Source organism: Pavona decussata, unplaced genomic scaffold (assembly GCF_977016875.1).
Source record: "Pavona decussata unplaced genomic scaffold, jaPavDecu1.1 SCAFFOLD_468, whole genome shotgun sequence".
NCBI classification, from domain to species: Eukaryota; Metazoa; Cnidaria; class Anthozoa; order Scleractinia; family Agariciidae; genus Pavona; species Pavona decussata.
In genome coordinates, this window is record NW_028145806.1 from 120,741 (window position 1) to 140,000 (window position 19,260).

General features: G+C 38.8%; 2 protein-coding genes and 1 long non-coding RNA gene across 4 annotated transcripts in view; 1 reads left to right on the forward strand and 2 right to left on the reverse strand.

Annotated features, from left to right (window-relative positions):
* The window catches only part of LOC146450292 (neuronal cell adhesion molecule-like), a 145,964-nt gene that overhangs the window by 119,660 nt on the left and 7,044 nt on the right, over positions 1-19,260 (reverse strand). The window lies entirely within an intron of this gene.
* On the forward strand, positions 611-7,262 carry LOC146450298 (uncharacterized). The gene is made up of 2 exons (XR_014860324.1): positions 611-1,166; positions 7,074-7,262. It is a non-coding gene; the product is annotated as an uncharacterized LOC146450298 (long non-coding RNA).
* Positions 19,229-19,260, reverse strand: part of LOC146450299 (uncharacterized) — a 15,392-nt gene continuing 15,360 nt past the window's right edge. The window contains exon 5 of the mRNA XM_085100436.1: positions 19,229-19,260. This exon is cut by the window's right edge and continues 668 nt beyond it. The gene's annotated coding sequence lies outside the window, so the exon portion shown is untranslated.

Genomic DNA, 19,260 nt, shown 5'->3' on the forward strand with positions numbered 1-19,260 from the left:
TTTTTTACACGCATTTTTATTGACAATACCACCTTCATGATTTGAAAAAAAGCTTGTTCCTTTCAACTGACCAATTTTAGCTATTTTTGCACGATCTCTGTGAATTTTAATTCACAAGCCTTATGACCACACCAAAGACGTTGCATTATTTTTGATGTTTTCCCACCGTTACTTTTTAAACAACAAAACATAGAATTGTACTAGAACAATTACAACATTAAAAAAGTCACTTATGTCCAGGATCGATCTTGTTAGCATCGCGGACATTTGAGCCCGCACATCGGAGCGCGGCTTTCTCTTGAAGAGCAAAGAATGAAACAATATGGCCGCCAATAAGCGTGCTGTTCCCAAAGTCGATTATAAGCAGTTGAATGCTCTTTCGTCCGTTGTTTTGTTCGACACATCCGCTAAAAAAGTCAAAGGGAGGAAGATTTACGATGTGGAGAGAGCGCCGAAAAGCAAAATATGTAAGATTTTCATAATTTTTGGTTTACTTCTGATTTCTGAGTTGTAAACTTACCGGGGATTATTTTGTGCATCCAAGCATTATCTGTCGACTAGAATTTGTTTTGTATGTTCAAATAAATTTTATTGATCTGCTTAATTTTGTTCAGGGGCGGGGGAGAACACTCCATACGCCTGGCACTTTTTTTGTATCTGAATCATCCAACAAAAGTTGACGTCACATCCGGTCAAATTGGCGCCCAGCAGCCTGTCTCGCCGAAGTCGAATGATGGCGTCCGGGTCAGGCATGATTTCTTCGGATTTTTGAGCCATCCGTATCAGGAATTGTGAACTGTGGATATGAAAGATGTTGTAAAGATATTGCTTCGACTTCATGAGCAAGGGTTTTCCAAAGAAGTGATTTTTTTCTATTGTTTTGACGGAAAATACGAGACAGCTAAGCGTCGTGTCATGGCGAAAATTTCACACTCTCAAAACGAGTGGCGTTCAGACTTTTAGTTCTTGTGGCTTCTGATCGTTCGAAAGCTGAAATTTTAATAGCCTATCCCGTGTGCAACGTAATGGAGGAGACATCGTCAGTCATAGTTTGCAGTGTTAATATCGGGAACCTAATTATCACTCGACGTGAAGTGTTGGAAGCCTGTATCATTGAAGCTGTTCCAATTGTCTTCGTTGTAAGAGACTCGTAATCTTCCAGGTGAGTAAATGTAGTTATCTTCATTTCCAGTTCTTTTCTGCCGACGTGAGTACCTTTACATGTGGGCTTTAGAGTAATAAGTCGGTTTTGTGCTTCGTAGTTATTTATAAAGACGCAAGTGACGTTCAATTAATAAATAGCTATAGTAATAGGCCTTATCACGGTTTTCGACGCCATTTTGACGAGTAGGCAAACACGTCTGAAATAACAGTGTTTGTATGGAAATCCGATGTCAAATAATTTTCATAAAACATCGCTTCTGAAAAATTCATGAATTGGAAACTTTTAGCACTAGTAAAAGGATTTCAAGAAAAAAATTTGGAGGGATGTAGCTGTGCCAGAAAGCGTCCAGTCGTGTTTTGAACTTTCCATACATTTGTCTGTATTTTTTTCCCGCGAACTATTTTTAGCAGCAGTTCACGGCTGGTTCGCTATACAGACAAATGTATGGAAAGTTCAAAACACGACTGAACGCTTTCTGGCACAGCTACATCCCTCCAAATTTTTTCTTTAAATCCTTTTACTAGTGCTAAAAGTTTCCAATTCATGAATTTTTCAGAAGCGATGTTTTATGAAAGTTATTTGACATCGGATTTCCATACAAACACTGTTATTTCAGACGTGTTTGCCTACTCGTCAAAATGGCGTCGAAAACCGTGATAAGGCCTATTCTCTTATCTGAAATGCATTCATATCATGTTGTCCTGCCAGTGCAGGCTTGAGGAGGGGCTTGAGTCAGAAAATGTATCTGCGTGGCCTGGTTCATATTGCTAGTGTGAGACAGTTGTTAAAGTTATTGATGTCAAGCCATCTTAAACAATAAATTAAATAGCATTATTGCGAATGACATTATTTCTCAAGTATTGAAAGAAACAACCCCTTCACCCTTTATCTCATCTGCACTCTCACCACTTGGGTGCTCATGGGTTAAGGCTTTTTATACATTTGCACTATATTATTTGCACTATAATTATGCACCTGTGACATCAAATTGTGGTAAGAACAAACAGTATGCCACAAGCCACAGACAAGTGGCATGACTGATGTTCTTACCTTGTTTTGAAGTCCTCTTTGGGTTATCAAAGGACACATGGAAGGCCAAATGGACTTTGAAAACTCTTTATGGCTGACAATGTCATTTGTACATCATATAATTATTTACCAGTTATTTCAGTTATGTTAGTTGGTGCCAAATATTTAAGGGTGGGGAATTGTCTTTTTCTCTGTGTCCAAGGTTGGGTAAGAGAACATAAAGTAAAAAAATATATATATATTTGCAAATTCCTGGAGGTTATCTAGCAGCAGTAATTGACCCATACATTAAGTTCAAATAACATTGTCTCCTTTGAACCACAGGCTAACCAAGCGCACTATTAGTAATCACGGACGTGACTCTTGCTGATAAGCGGTGTTGTGTTACAAGTATTTCGAAATATTCGATCTATAAGGGTTTGTATGGGAACTCAACGGTTTTGCTTCGAAAATTCATAAAAGTGTATATTTTGCAAATAAAATCAACTTACCCTTTTCCCTTGTGTATTACTTGGCGTTTGCTGGCTCCTCAGGTCGATCTGGTGCGATTTCAGCGAGTTATCGTCATTTTAGTTTTCACTGCCGATACTGTCCACTATAAAAGAAGGGAAGGCTGGAGACCTCTGAGCGAACCCTCGCCACGCGAAAGCCAATAAATTCTAAACAATTCAGCTTCAGCTCCCAGAATTGCCACCAGTGAGGCCGCAGGTTAAAGGTCTACCCGTGAGATTCGTGCTAGCGTCCAAATTCCCTTTCACGGGCTCTAAAAGGGCTCCGTTTTGGAGCGATTCTGACTATCTTCGCTTCGCCATTATGCGCGCTCCCAACGGCTGTCCTACGAAATTCGAACACTCAAGCTTAGCAACCGCGTCACAGAGACAAAATGGCATTCACCCGAGGGGAGGGTCGTTACTTCTGCCCTCGTGCAAATTGACACCGTCGGGGAGCCGGTGCGTGTAATTCGAACGGAGACCACACGCGTGACCTGTCACTTGAAAGTTAACTTGAAACCGCAAAAGGTTTTATTCCTCTGTCACGGATTTACGCAACTCGTTAACGGTTTCAACGGTTCAGACACTGTTCAAATTATCTCTCGCAGATAATCAATTCCTCTAGTCGTTTTGTTTTATCAAGATATTTTATACAACAGTTCTTTTAAGAGCTATAGTTATTTTGGCCTTACAAATTGCGGGATTTTCGAGTTATTTCAAAATCCTATCCGATAACGATGTTGTCAAAGTCGGCTAGCCGCAACGAGGATTACCCTCCAAAGAAAAAACGGAAATCTCTTGGCTATTCAACAGACTGGAAAATATGGTAAGTCTATTTATTCAAGGAAAAATTTAAATTGAGAAATTCAAATCATTTCAGACAATGTTGGTCATGACGGTAACCGTGATACTCCTTTTCCTAGGATTATGACTTATTATGAATATCATGAAGGTTCCTTTACCGTTTGTCAAGACATCATCGACCACGCTGACAGTCACAAGGAATAAAACCTTTTGCGGTTTCAAGTTAACTTTCAAGTGACAGGTCACGCGTGTGGTCTCCGTTCGAATTACACGCACCGGCTCCCCGACGGTGTCAATTTGCACGAGGGCAGAAGTAACGACCCTCCCCTCGGGTGAATGCCATTTTGTCTCTGTGACGCGGTTGCTAAGCTTGAGTGTTCGAATTTCGTAGGACAGCCGTTGGGAGCGCGCATAATGGCGAAGCGAAGATAGTCAGAATCGCTCCAAAACGGAGCCCTTTTAGAGCCCGTGAAAGGGAATTTGGACGCTAGCACGAATCTCACGGGTAGACCTTTAACCTGCGGCCTCACTGGTGGCAATTCTGGGAGCTGAAGCTGAATTGTTTAGAATTTATTGGCTTTCGCGTGGCGAGGGTTCGCTCAGAGGTCTCCAGCCTTCCCTTCTTTTATAGTGGACAGTATCGGCAGTGAAAACTAAAATGACGATAACTCGCTGAAATCGCACCAGATCGACCTGAGGAGCCAGCAAACGCCAAGTAATACACAAGGGAAAAGGGTAAGTTGATTTTATTTGCAAAATATACACTTTTATGAATTTTCGAAGCAAAACCGTTGAGTTCCCATACAAACCCTTATAGATCGAATATTTCGAAATACTTGTAACACAACACCGCTTATCAGCAAGAGTCACGTCCGTGATTACTAATAGTGCGCTTGGTTAGCCTGTGTTTGAACCAATGAAATTCAAAGTTCATTTTGACAAGGAATATTGAGTTCTGTTGAATTCAATGAAAAGACAAAAGTTCAATAACCACACAGTTCTAAAACCACACATCAATTCAGTGACAGTAGACCAATGTAACAAAAACTATAGGTGATGTGTTTTCAATTTTCTCTCATTCATGCTTGTCAAGGATGCAAATGAGAGGCCTGCTTGTAAATTTCAAATTAGTTCAATTCAAAGAAGGCTTAAAAATTCAATCACCACACCAAAACAACAAACCCCCCGCCCCGCCAAAAAAAGGGGGGGGGGGGGGGGGGGGATTATATAAATGTATATATATACAGTTGAACCTCTCCATAACGGCCACCTTCGGGACAGAAGAAAGTGGCCGTTGCGGAGAGGTGGCCGTTATGGGGAGGTAGGGGTGTAATATGACACCTTTTTATCCCAGGAAGTACAACATGTTTATTGTGCCAATTTCATGCTTACTGTAGCCTATAATGGTAATCCAATCTTAAATAATATATATAGATAAAATACACAATAAAACGTAAATAATGCTTTGAATCAAATTGTAAACAAGACGAAACAAGCAAGGTTTGCAACATTCGCTTTATTATTGCAGAAAATTTATGCTTACTCACCAGCATATAAATGGAACACAATCAAAATACGTATATCATTAAAATGGATACAGAAACATAATGGTTTGAAGACAAATGTCGATTACTGCATCAGTTTATAAAAAAGGGTTTTTACAAAAAAGAACTGTACTGGCCGTTGTCGAGAGGTTATTTTGGCAGTTGGGGACGCACTTTAGTGGCCGTTGCCGTTGTAGAGAGGTGGCCGTTGTAGAGAGGTTTAAACAAGAGCTAATGTATGGACTGTCCGCCGGGACAAAAAAATGTGGCTGTTGTAGAGAGATGGCCGTTGTGGAGAGGTGGCCGTTAGTGGAGGTTCGACTGTATATATTTATTAACCACCTGGGTGATAGCAGACCTCAAAATAAAGAAAATTTACTGGTGTGGGTATTTTTAGTTCAATGGGTCCTGCAGGTAGGGAAAGGGAAGGAAGTGGACAATTCAATTGAATTCGATTCAATTTTATTCACACTTATTACAACGAAATACAATACATTTTATAGTAAGAAAAAATGAAACGTGTAGAGCACTTTATTGAATGATTTTACCTTCTACGGAAGAAGTGCGTAGTGGGCAAAGGAGCAAGGCTTTCGTGTTGGCCACTTAACAAATCGACAGCAGTTTTCTATGGTCTATACTCTTATAGACAATAAAATGACGTCAAACAATGTTCAAAACCCAAGTGGAACCACGAGCCACAGGCGAGTGGTTTCACTGCCAAGTTTTGGACATTTTATGGTGTCATTTTATGGTCTATTTAACAATTAGACGGCGAGCTTGAGGTCGCCCCGAGCCAACTATCAAAGGCGATAGAAACCGAGAGCGAGCCGTCTAATAATTGTTTTAGCATACCTCAGTGATCGATCTATGAAGCAAAAATATATTTTTATTTCATAAATTTTGATATATTTGTGCAATGATGCATGCTAAATCGCGTGCGCTCTGACAAACTGCGTAGCCAATCAGATTGCTCGTTATGCTATAGTCAGTCACTGAGGTATGCTAAAAGAGTATAGACCATAGAAAAGTGCTGCCAATTTGTTTTTTACAATAAACTGGAAAAAGTACGAGCGGAATTGGCAAAATTTTTTTCATTGAAAAAGCGCGCGCGTTACATCTGACGTCATTTTTATTGTCTGTACTTTTATAGACAATAGCTATGAGCCAATCAGCGCACCGGAATTTGGACAGTTATTGTAAAATACCTCTGTGCAATTAAATAAAATAGGGGAAAGTAGAATTTATAATACTGGTTGAAGAGCTCTGCTAGTTAAATTAGGCTTGGGAGATGAAAATACAACAGTAAGGAAAAAAGTGTTTACAGCAAATATATAAGTATATAGTATACATTAAATTTTTTTAATTTTATATTTAATGTTTCGCTATCAAGTAGAAAAAGTTTGTATTTCTTCTTGAAAACATTGTGGCGCAGACACTTAACTTCCATTGGAATTGTTTCCCAGGTTTGTGATGCCACTACTCTAAACCGTGCTAAACCATAATTAGTTCTAGAAAATGGTCTGTACAGGTTTTGACTAGTGGCAAATCTGGTATTATATTTATGGATATCAGAAGCTAGGGAAACAAGATCATGGAATGCAGGGGGTATTTTTTTTTATTGTATTGTAATTTATGCACAAAGGAAACCAATTTTCAACTTAAAAATGTTCTCTAGCTTAAGGATTTCTAATAGAGTAACACGTTGCATTATCTCTTTTGTGTGCAAAGAAGATGCAGTGAAGGCAGTAATATGGCTTATTTTTATCTTTTTAAATTTTGTTTGGCATGCAGTACCCCAGCTCATTGACCGTAATTTTGATATGGATATATGAGCGTATAGTATAGTTGTTTAAGCGTATTCATAGAGACATAGTATCTAAGTTTATATAAAATTCCAATTCCAAACAAATATGTTTGCATTATATTAATTAATAGGGGTTAAAAGTTAAATTACAATAGTTTAGAATTTTCCTTACCTTTATGAAATTTTTAGGGATTTAATGTTTTTAATTTTTCGTTTTAATTATTTTATTTTTAGAGATTAAACGAAAACTCAAAAAGAAAGAGACCAGCAAATCCCCCTGAGATGGCAAGAAAGGAAACAGACAGCAAAAGGAAGAATGCGACAAGACCGGGAGTAACTGCAATGGCCACTTAGCTACAGTGTATATGATTTTTTATAATTTACTGTGTCAAAGTCTAATAAATGTCTGCTGACAATAATTTTCACATTGGTGTACAGCATCATGTTTGATTACATTGACGTATTCCTATGATCCAAAATTTGGTCAGCCAAGCTGTCAAGCTGACCAGCCATATGCCTTAGCTGGGCAGCCACCCACTGGGCCTCCATTACTGTTTTTTTTTTTTCTTTTAATTTGTTCGCTTTACTTTTTAACTGACTCTTCTTGTCTCTTGACTCTTCTCTCAAGTGCCACAATCCCTGTTTCCCTTTTTACAAGCTCCTCCTTGTCTTCTCACTTCTGCTAACTGTATGGCCATCGCAGTTTCTTCCAGTCTTGTTGCTTTCTTCTGTTCGCTGTCTGTTTCCTTTCTAGCCGTTTTAGGGGGATTTGCCGGTCTCTTTCCTTTTGAGTTTTTGTTTAAATCTCTAAAAATAAAATAAAAAGAAAAATTAAAAACATTAAATCCCTAAAAGTTTCATGTAGGTAAGGAAAATTCTAAACTACGGTAATATAACTTATAAACCCTATTAATATAATGCAAACATATTTGTCCACTTCCTTCCCTTTCCCTACCTGCAAGACCCATTGAACTAAAAACACTCACACCAGTAAATTTTCTTAATTTTGAGGTCTGCTACCACCCAGGTGGTTAACAATTATATACATTTATATAATCCACCCTTTTTGGCGGGGCGGGGGGGGGGGGGGGGGGGTGGGAGATTTGTTGTTTTGATTTACAAGCAGGCCTCTCATTTGCATCCTTGACAAGCATGAAGAAGAGAAAGTTGAAAACACATCACCTACAGTTTTTCTTAGATAGGTCTACTGTCACTGAACTGAAGTGTGTTTTTTGAACTATTGCTATGGTTATAATATTATTTTGACTTTTTGATTTTCAATGAACCATAGTGCTTCTAGATTTTTAACAACTTTACCAACGGACCACTAATCTGCATCATTGACAAGAAGAAAGTGGAACTATGTACAAGAAAAAGCTACATTATTGGGCAGCTGTTGCCAAATATGATTACAAAGACAAACAATGGATAAGTGGGCAATAGATTTTTAAATGCATGTAAGCCTGGGTATATACTCCATGGGAGAATGCCATGGTTGCACCGGTATATATAATATATTTAACAATTGTTCCACGAGTGCGCGTTGGATATGAGATGATAGATAGCCAACGAGGCGCGTAGCGCCGAGTTGGCTATAATCATCTCATATCCAACAAGCGCAAGTGGAATAATTGTTTTATTAAAAACAACCGAGAAATATTGCTAGATCTTACTGATTTCGCAGTGCAAGAACGACCAGAAGGCAATTTAATGGTCGCCATTTCTCGGTCATGGTATAATTGCTCATATACCATGGCCGCTAAGCCAATCAAATCCCTCGAATTGCATTATATAATGATGCAGTTTTTAATAATATAATATATTCCATACTATACACACCTTTACAGGGCTATATACACTTATATACGAGAACACACTTATATAGGAGAATGCCATGGATGCACCGGTGTAATATATTACACACCTTTAAGGGCTATACACACCTATAAAGAGATATACACACCTTTACAGGGCTATACACACCTATACAGGGCTATACACACCTGTAAAGAGATATACACACCTTTACCAGGCTATACACACCTATACAGCGCCATACACAGCTATACAGGGCTATACACACCTATAAAGAGATATACATACCTTTACAGGGCTATGCACACCTATACAGCGCTATACACACCTTTACAGGGCTGTACACACCTTTACAGAGCTATACACCCCTATACAGCGCTATACACAGCTATGCAGGGCTATACGCAGCTATACAGAGCTATTTACACCTATACAGTGCTATACACAGCTATACGGCACTATATACGCAGCTATACAGTGCTATATACACCTATACAGTGCTCTACACAGCTATGCAGGGCTATACGCAGCTATACAGTGCTATATATAGCTGTACAGCGGTATAGGCAGCTATACAGGACTATAAACAGCTATAGCGCTTGTACTATTAAAGGTTCTTGCACTAGTTGAGGTCCCTGCACCACTTTAGGTGCTTGCACTACTTTAGGTACTCTTAATGCTCAACCAAGCAAGTACTAATACAACCGGAAAGTGGAAAAATTTAGATGAAATCTGGGTGGGAACCAATGAGCTGTGTTCTAGCCAATTTTAGCAGCCCATCCTGCTAAGGCTTTGAAAGAAGAAGAATGACCAACCATGAGCATTGAGGTGCTAAACCAAAATAGCTAAAGACAGAAAAAATTATGACTATACGACTAAGTTTTAACTTAGGACCACTACCAATAATGCCCTCATGCTCACCTGGAACCCAGGCCGGGATTTATCTAGTGCCTACATTAATTAGTAATTGCAATCATCTTCACGTGCTCCTTTTATCAGTTCTTTAAATTCACCATCAATACATTGGAATATTTCCCACTGTAGTACTACTGTCATCAACCTTAATTATAAATAATCCAGAAATCCAAGGATTTTCGCGGAGCTGCCATTAAATTATACCAAAAATTAGAGGAAGATGGTGAGGGGTAATGAGGCAGTGGCGGATATTTACTGTGCATCATATTGTTTAAAAAATTTAAAATTTCGCTTTCCGTATCTGTTGTGATCGGGAAATTCATTGGCAATGTCAAGAAGAGAAGGTCTGTCTGTTCTCTCTTAACTTTATAACTGTTTTAAGTATCGTCAGGTTAATAGAGCGTTCGTGGGTCATTGTTGAACGAAAGTATCGCCACTTGCATGCAACTTTTTATCACAATGTCTGTTAATTAAATTATCCGCGCCTCTATATTTGCCAGTAAATTTTTTCCATTAAAAATTAATTCCATTTCCTTTGCGATTCTTTCCGTTCTTTATTTATTTCATAACTTACTAAGTCATTCATCAAACATTTTTTTTTTTGAGGGGGGGGGGGGGGGGGTAGCAAAAGCCCGCACAGACCCTCTATCTGCGGTCCCTGATCATGAAACGCTTTATATTATACAATGAACTGTGTAAAACTCGCGTTTTGATTGGTCTAGAGGAGTGTGTGATTAGAGTATAGACGCACGATTGACGTCATCGAGTGGTGTGACCGGCGCACGTGATCAGAGTCTAGAGTCCAGCCAGAGTGACTGGTCAACAAAGCTTTGCAAACTGTTTTTGCGAGTAGCGGACAAACACAGGCAAATTTTCGCAGGAAAGGAAAACTGCCCAATAAAAAAATGGGCAAAGACCGTTGAGAGTGACCTCAATCAGGATAAAAAAGCTAGAACTTTGTTGTGACGTGAAAAGGAAGCAAATATTTGTCGAAATATGTCGCCGATAGAAATCCGGTAATGGCGAGTAATCGATTACAAATCGCAGTGAAGCGACTAACATGCTAGCGCTGTAATATTTTGGGGTCAGGATTTCCTTCTGGAATAAAGGTTAGTTTTGAAAATATTGGTAGTGAAATTCTTTCGGATTATACTCTAATTAAGAAGATCACAATTGCATGTGTGTAGTAGTCTAAAACTGAGTTTGCTGGAAAGTTTTTGACTCAGCTCAGGCAACGCGATGCTCGCTCACGAAATGTGTTGAAATGTCTTGGTTATTGTATAAAACAAATAGATTCCATTTTGCCGTGGGTCTGTACTCTGATAACGCACAGAGGACGTCAAAACGTGGTGAGAACATCAGTCACGCTACTCGCCTGCGGCTCGTAGCGTACTTCTTTGTTCTCACCACGTTTTGACGTCATCTGTGCGTTATCAGAGTACAGAGGCACGGCAAAATGGAATCTATTTGTTAAGTATTAAGCAGTAGTGTTGGTATTCTAAATGGGCTTCTCATAGGACCCCACCTCCCTCCCTTCCCATGGAGTTACTAGTCTCACACTAGCAATATGAACCAGGCCACGCAGATACATTTTCTGACTCAAGCCCCTCCTCAAGCCTGCACTGGCAGGACAACATGATATGAATGCATTTCAGATAAGAGAATTACTATGGCTATTTATTAATTGAACGTCACTTGCGTCTTTATTAAAGAACTACGAAGCACAAAACCGACTTATTACTCTAAAGCCCACATGTAAAGGTACTCACGTCGGCAGAAAAGAACTGGAAATGAAGATAACTACATTTACTCACCTGGAAGATTACGAGTCTCTTACAACGAAGACAATTGGAACAGCTTCAATGATACAGGCTTCCAACACTTCACGTCGGGTGATAATTAGGTTCCCGATGTTAACACTGCAAACTATGACTGACGATGTCTCCTCCATTATGTTGCACACGGGATAGGCTATTAAAATTTCAGCTTTCGAACGATCAGAAGCCACAAGAACTAAAAGTCTGAACGCCACTCGTTTTGAGAGTGTGAAATTTTCGCCATGACACGACGCTTAGCTGTCTCGTATTTTCCGTCAAAACAATAGAAAAAAATCACTTCTTTGGAAAACCCTTGCTCATGAAGTCGAAGCAATATCTTTTCAACATCTTTCATATCCACAGTTCACAATTCCTGATACGGATGGCTCAAAAATCCGAAGAAATCATGCCTGACCCGGACGCCATCATTCGACTTCGCCGAGACAAGCTGCTGAGCGCCAATTTGACCGGATGTGACGTCAACTTTTGTTGGATGATTCAGATACGAAAATTTGACGAGTCTTCTGCCCCGCCCCTGATTTTGTTTCATATGCGTACTAACGAAGCCTTTCGTTCGGCTCGTGAAATTTTGGGGTCCTGAAATGTCAATAATGACAATATTCCATTCATACCAGGACCATGAATACTTAATAAAATGGGAAGGATGGCCGCTTCAAGAATGTTCATGGGAACCATCGGAAAACTTGCCTGCGACATTAATTAGGTAAGATTTTGTAGTTTGTCGTTTGTTTAATTATTGATAAGTTTATTATAATTGTACTTTTTAAGTAGTTTTATTCCCTCTAGTTAAGAAGCTTTTCTTTATAGCGAAAATAAATAAAAACAAATGTTTTTTGAAGATGAAAACACTTAGGCCTGTTCCAAATTTCCTGCTATTCCTGTGCCTAGCTAAATTCAAGAATTTAATATTTTGACTTAAACCACGGTAACACGATGTTTGATTTAGTTTGGCAGGCTGAATTAAATTTGGCTCGACTATTTATGCACTTGTCATCGGCTTCCCCGAGGGGGGGGGGGGGGACCCCGGGCTGATATGGGGACTTTGCTAATTGTGTATTTCAAAGTTCTTGTATTTCCTCACCCGTGCGGGATTTGTTTCTTGCAAAGTCCCCAGTATTTGGCGAACCCAACTGGATTTGAAGATGCACTTCAGAACTTTATTTGGGTTCTTTAAACAGTCGGCAAACACTCGGACTTTGCATTCTGATGAAAACTGAACTTTAATTATTTTTTCTCGAATACTCCATAAGTTGCTATAAATCACTCCTCTTACTGTACATGCGCAGTATGGTGAAAATTTCAACTTTTCATTCAGTCCTGAATTCCCCAGAATCTGTTTTCAATCTATCCGGACTGATGAAGAACAAGGGAAAACACACTATCATGATGGTTCATTGCTGCTTCTAAACACAACGTCCTTAAGTTTCCTGAGTACTCTGAACAGTTGCTGTGATGCTTCAGAAATTAACTTTCTTGTGAATATTTAAAAAAAATCAACTTTTTCTATCCTTAACAATTTGTACGCTGTTCTAAATTTGTCCCGAAAAGGATTAATGACAAATATATATGGTTCGGCAAACATTAATAAAAAACTTATGAAATATCATCACGTTCATTTTCTGCTTCTATGCACAATGCGAAATTGAAAATGTCTACTTTTTCGTTTGTCCTGAATTCTCCGCAAGCTGTTTTAAATCGATTTATCCTGCTAACAACTACTGTGCATGAATCGGCAAGTGATACTAAAGAATATAACGTCATCAAGGTTCAACTACAGCTTTTAAACAAGTGTCACAGAAGTAGTCCTCAATCTGATCAGCGTCCTACTCAGTAACTCGGACACATTCACCATGAAAGCACTCGTTGCAATCACTGCACTGTATCATGAAGCCTTCTTCCCCCCTTCTGCAAATGCAATAAACACTTTCCTCCTGACCATCTACTGAACAATTCTTGTCGTCTTGATTTCTTGCCTTTCTTTGCCTTTTCTGTTGGACTTGTCTTCTTCTTTGACATATACCCATAAGGTGTTCAGCGCACGCTTCAGCATCTTCCAGTGACAGAAGACACATCTTTGCAAGGTACTCTATGTCTTGTCCAATGCTCTCCTTACCCTTGACATACTCCTCAATTACAACTCTTGGGGGGACCCTTTGACAAGAATCACTTCCATTTTCTGTTACCCATTTGATGTGTTCTTCGGGCTCCAGATAATGGCCGTTACAAAGACCGGGACATTTAGTGCATACGTCGGACCCCCACGGCCTTTCTGGGTCTGGAATAGGCAGGGGCAAGAAAGATAGTGGTGGCCCTCCTGGATACCACGTTGGTTCTTCCACTGGTTTCCCTTTAGGGCATACAGGATGGGGACAATCTACTTCATAACATGGTAAAAGCATTAAAATGTAATTTGATGGCAACCCAGTAACCATATGCTTGCCTCTTAACTCCCATATTTTAGAGAAATACTCAAAATCCTCTGGATGTGACCTTCTCAGAACCTCCAACTTTTTCTTAGGACCTCGCAAAAATGTGAGAAGATTTGGACGACGTTCATGGTACATTCTACTCTCCTCTCCCACAGCACCTTTCACGAGGAATATCTCTGTTCCAAAACACGGTGAGCCAGATACTGTATTGATGTAGACATCCGTAGCAGATTCCAGGTTCTGTTTTAACCTTTCCATGTCTAACTTTCCATCAGAATCAAGGTTTGATCCGTGGATTGTGGAGGGAATGAAGACGTTAGAGTGACCAAGAGCTAAACAACCATTTTGAAGTTCGACCTTGTTCAAATAACTGCCACCGCTGAACCTTGAGGTTACTACAGTGCACAATGTTCCTTGCTGTAAATGTCTTTCCGCCCAGTGGAACTGGACTTCATGATGGGACGGCCCTTCATCAACAGATCCGTCTACTCGTATACATTCAATCATTTTTCCATGCATAGCGGGCTTTACCTCTGGGATAGATGATAACTTAACAAGATCTGCTGCATGCTGCGCAGGATTTTTAGGTACAATCTTCTGTGGCTTAACAACGCCAACACAAATCTCCGATGTGTTTTCTGTGGCCATAAAGAGACAAGATGTTGTTTGGAGAACTGTGGAGTGCTTATTTACGAAATCGGTGCGGGTTGTTAGCTCTGGGTTTTCTTTCTCTTGGAGGATTGCATGCTGTTTATGTGTGTACGTGCTGTCAAGTCTAAATCCTGCAGCGTCATCACGATTGATAATCACTTTATCCAGTCCATTCTTGAGTTGAATATGATCTAGAAGACGATACATTGAACAACTACACTTTGCGTCAACATTGAGTTTTACATTAAAGGCCTTCCTGGTTCTTCTTGAGACGAGCTGAGCTGCTGCCCCCCAGTACCTCCTACTAGAGAGCTTTCTCTTGTTGTGAACACTACAGAGTTGCACCACCGTTCCATAGCCAAACTTGGTGTGGTACGTTTTCTCTAAATGGTCTTTAATCCTTCTGTATGTTACTCTGGGACCTCGTTTCACATTTCCACTGAATGTAAGCAGCCCTGTTTTTCTCCACGAGTCTGCGCCAACCCTTCTCTCCCGGGCAAAGTTCTCAATAACTTTTCCGACGTCGGGAAATTTCTTCATGGTTTTACTCGCCCTTGGTGGTGTTTTTCTGCGTAACAAACATCTTGAGGACATAATCTTTGCTATTTTACGTTTTCTCTGTCGCTGGAAAATTGCACGTTGTTTCTTGATCTTCTTCTTAACTTCGTCAGAATAAATCGGGAGATTCTTTAGTCTCACCCATTCCTCAGGATCGTCGGATTCTGAATCTGTGGTAATAGTGTCAATATGTTCTTCACAACCATTCAACGACCTCTCTCTTTGTAATGCTAGGAAGGCTTGGCGGGTTTGCTTTTGAGAGGCCCTTGCTCAGTACACTTTCTGGGACTAGCATGTTGATAAACTGCACAAACTTGTCGTAATTCATGTCTGAACGGTACTCTGTGACAAACAGTTTCTCTTTTAATCTGAACACGACAACTGGAAGTTGCATTATTTGCCTTATGGCCTTATCAGACTTGTATTGAACCTTGAAGTTCTTCTTGTAGCCCTCAGCTAAAGGGACAACGCAATTTGACGATACGTCATTTGCAAATGTCAACAATGACGAACACTTTTTACAGTTTACTGAATTGTGCCTTTCCTTACAATAGTTTTGGCGTGCAGTCATGAACTCTTGCATTGTCATATTTTGGATATGGGATACATACAAGTTCATATTCCTCTTGACACCTTCGGTCAAATTTTTCTTGAGATAATTCTCATACTTTGCACACACTTCAAGTTCAGATTCTCCTGTAGCAGTCCCTGTCTCAAAACTGTGAGCTGCTACAGGTTTACTACTAAAAAAGGATCTTCACTGTTTTGTCCAGTGGCATTTTTACAGTTAGACGTTTGGCTGTCACCTTGAACTGAAGGAATACTGCTTTTGTTGTTTTCTTCTTTAGTGGAAGTAATATTACATTCTTTTTCTTGTTTGTCTTCGTTGTTCCTTGAGATTGGTCCTTTTTTGCTCGTTGGTGGCAGTGCATTTGACCGTTTCAGCCACTGTGCAAGTGGATTCTTGACTCCTACAGGTGGAGGGGATTCTCCTTCTGAGGATGTAATTATATCAGTATCACCTCCCTCACTAGACAAACTTTTAGCATCACCAGAATCATGTTTGGTAACCGTACTGCTTTTGGCCATTTTCCTCTTCTTATAGGTCACAGACTTTGGTTCAGCAGTGCTCAACTTTTGAAGCTCAACTTCGAGTTTTCTTTTTTTGGTGTTTTCCTCGAGAATTCTTTTATTCATTTCAGCAGCCTCTAAGAACTTTTCACTATTGGCATATTTCACTTTCTGAAGCTACAGGAACTTGATAGTTTCTTTAAGACTTGCGATATTTTCTGAAATCTCGGTGATTCTTTCTTTCCGAACTTCTTCTTGCACATACTTTCTCTTCTCTCTTCGCCCCTGTTCATTGGTGGTTAACACTTTGGATCTTGACCCCTTCTTTGAGTAATTGTAACCATCACTGTGGACTTTCTCCCTTGCTAGTGACAACAGTTTTCCCTTATTCAGAAGGAGAGATCCATCATCTTTACACAGTTGAAAACTGGCATCATTAATGGCTTTTTGATATCTGGTAAGTTCCTGCTCAGGATTATTAACACCAAATATTTAACTTCGGTTTCTAAGCTCTGTGATTTCCATAGTTGTAACATTAATCGTTTCTTGTCTTTCCTTATAAAATAAATTTAAAAAATTCCAGTTAGTTCAATTGTGTATATTTAAAATTACTTGCACAGTTGCTTTACATTCACTATACAGTAACTTAAACCCTGTTTATATAGTCCTTATTTTGGTATCAGTTTCCCTTTATTCACTTTTTTGTTAATCATAAAATCTATTTTCCTTTAATTTCTTCTTGCATTTGTCCCAAAATGAGGAGGATCTCTCTTTGCATGACTGCCCAATTAAGTTTATTACACTGAAATAGAGGCCTAACTTAATTAATAGAATAATGACTGTTTATTTTATTTACAAAACATGGCACACGTACACAGGTTTTACAAATTACAACATGACACATATTATGTGGTAAGGAATTATCATTTAATTCATGATTGCAATGTTTTCACCCAAAAGAGTTTGAATAGCTGTTATTACATTTGAGCCTGTGGTAAAATATTGTTTTGTTTAAGAAAGCATGCAAACGAGGCGAGCTAGTAGACGAATACAATGCAGATGATTCCAGATAATAATTGTGACAACAGCTGCCGTGTGCCTAAATGCTACAAAACTTAATGTAAAATGGCGTACCTGTGTTAAACATACACCAAGGCTTATTTTGCCACCCACAGATATCTCAATCGTTCTCTGATTTAAGGGCAAAGCTACAAAGGTAAGCAATCATAAGACAACGCTATACACCAAAATAACAATAATAAAAAACCTTCAGGTCCGTACTCAAAATAAATCACTTTAAAAGCAATTATGACGCTTATTTAAGGCAAGTTCTAGTAAATATGTCATAGACTTATTAACAAGCCATCAAAACAGACAAAAAATAAAACAAATAATCGACATTAAACAAAGACCTCGTACCTAAGTCAACTGGTTTCTCTACAACAGTAGCCTGATAAAAGAGGCAAATAAAAACAATCACTATAAAAGGTATTATCTAATGTGTCATGGAAAAAAATCATTACTAGTACACAATTAAAACTTATAAGTTTTTATTACTTGAATAAATTCATAAGAGGTAGCAAGGTCAATTTTTTCATTCAAACTCTATATCACAAAACAACAACATACTCCTTAACACAACTCAAAGGGACTATTGATAGATAAAGCTCTAAAACTGTTGTCCTTTGAAAACAGAACAATAGAGAAAGACGATCCAAGTTGATTAAAGCGGTATTAAAGCGAGACCGCTTCTATTATATCACTAACAAAAGACGACCTGTTGACCTTTAACAGTGACCTCTATAAACAATAATATATACACAGAGGAATTTTAAAGTTGCCTTTGCCTAAAAATACGTACAAATTTTTGACGGATGGTCTGTTTGATAGACAAAAAACAATGGATTTTAAAACATACCTTCTTGTTCTCCTCCGCCATCGAGCGAACAAAAATCGTCCCCAATCTCCTCTCAGTTGAACATAAGCGAAGTCCCCATATTTTTCCCGAGAGTAGGGCATTCAAAAATCTAAGTCCCCACATTTCCCCCACCACAAGGGAAGAAATTTGTTGCAAAGTCCCCATAAAGTCCCCGTATTCCCCCACATCAGCCCGGGGTCCCCCCCTTCGGGGAAGCCGATGACAAGTGCATTAGCACAGCAGTGGCATGGTAGGCCCTGTCCTGCCGCACGGTAGTAGCGCGACTGGTTTTAAACAGCGTGCTATTGCCATGCTAAACTAAATTCATTAATTATTTTAATGTATTTTGGGTTAATATTGACGTTTTCTATATTTTTATATTTTAGAATTTGTCATGACGACTGAATTAAATTCGACATTGGAAACTGCCATGCCACTGCTGGGTCAATTTGATTTAAGTTCGGCACGGCAGTAGCATGACGTTGGAAAAGGCCTCAGAAACAGCTCATAATAATACAGTATTATACGCGATGGCTAATTTTTTGAAGTACTTGGTTTATTTACAAAGATGTATTTTAATCTTATTTTTAATAGGGGCTATTAGAAAAGTATAGAAGAAATAGCAAAAATTGCAAAAGTAACAGGACTTTTTCTTGCTATGTGAAAAGATTGAGTTAAAAATGTGGCAAAAATAGCAAGAACAACAAATTTAACAAAATTCTACACTTACTAGAAATGAAAAGGTCAAGAAGGGCTTCGTTATTTTTGCAATTTAGCACAAGATCGATCCTGGACATATCTCAAAAAAGTCGTCATGAAGAAATGTTGAATTGTGATTGTACCAAGCTAAACGCCTGAAAGATAATACTTTAACTATGCTAGACAATTGCGATGATCGATCGCACTTGGTAGTACCAAGTACTTCAACAACTTGAAATTACAAGATATTGTACGAAAAACGTACAGGTTTGAACTTTTTCTTTAGGGAAAATAAATTCAAAGTTTGAGGAAATCGAGTTAACTTTTTGAAATAAAAGAAGAAACAATACGGGCAAAATATTATTTCATCATACTAAATTTGAAATCATTACGTTTTAACATCTTACTTCTCATTGAAATCCGTTATTTTTAATATAGCAACGTCAAATAGTTTTGAAAACTGCATTTAGCCGAGTTAAAAAAAAATGAAACTTAGACTGCTACGTAACTTTTGTAAAAATATAATCTT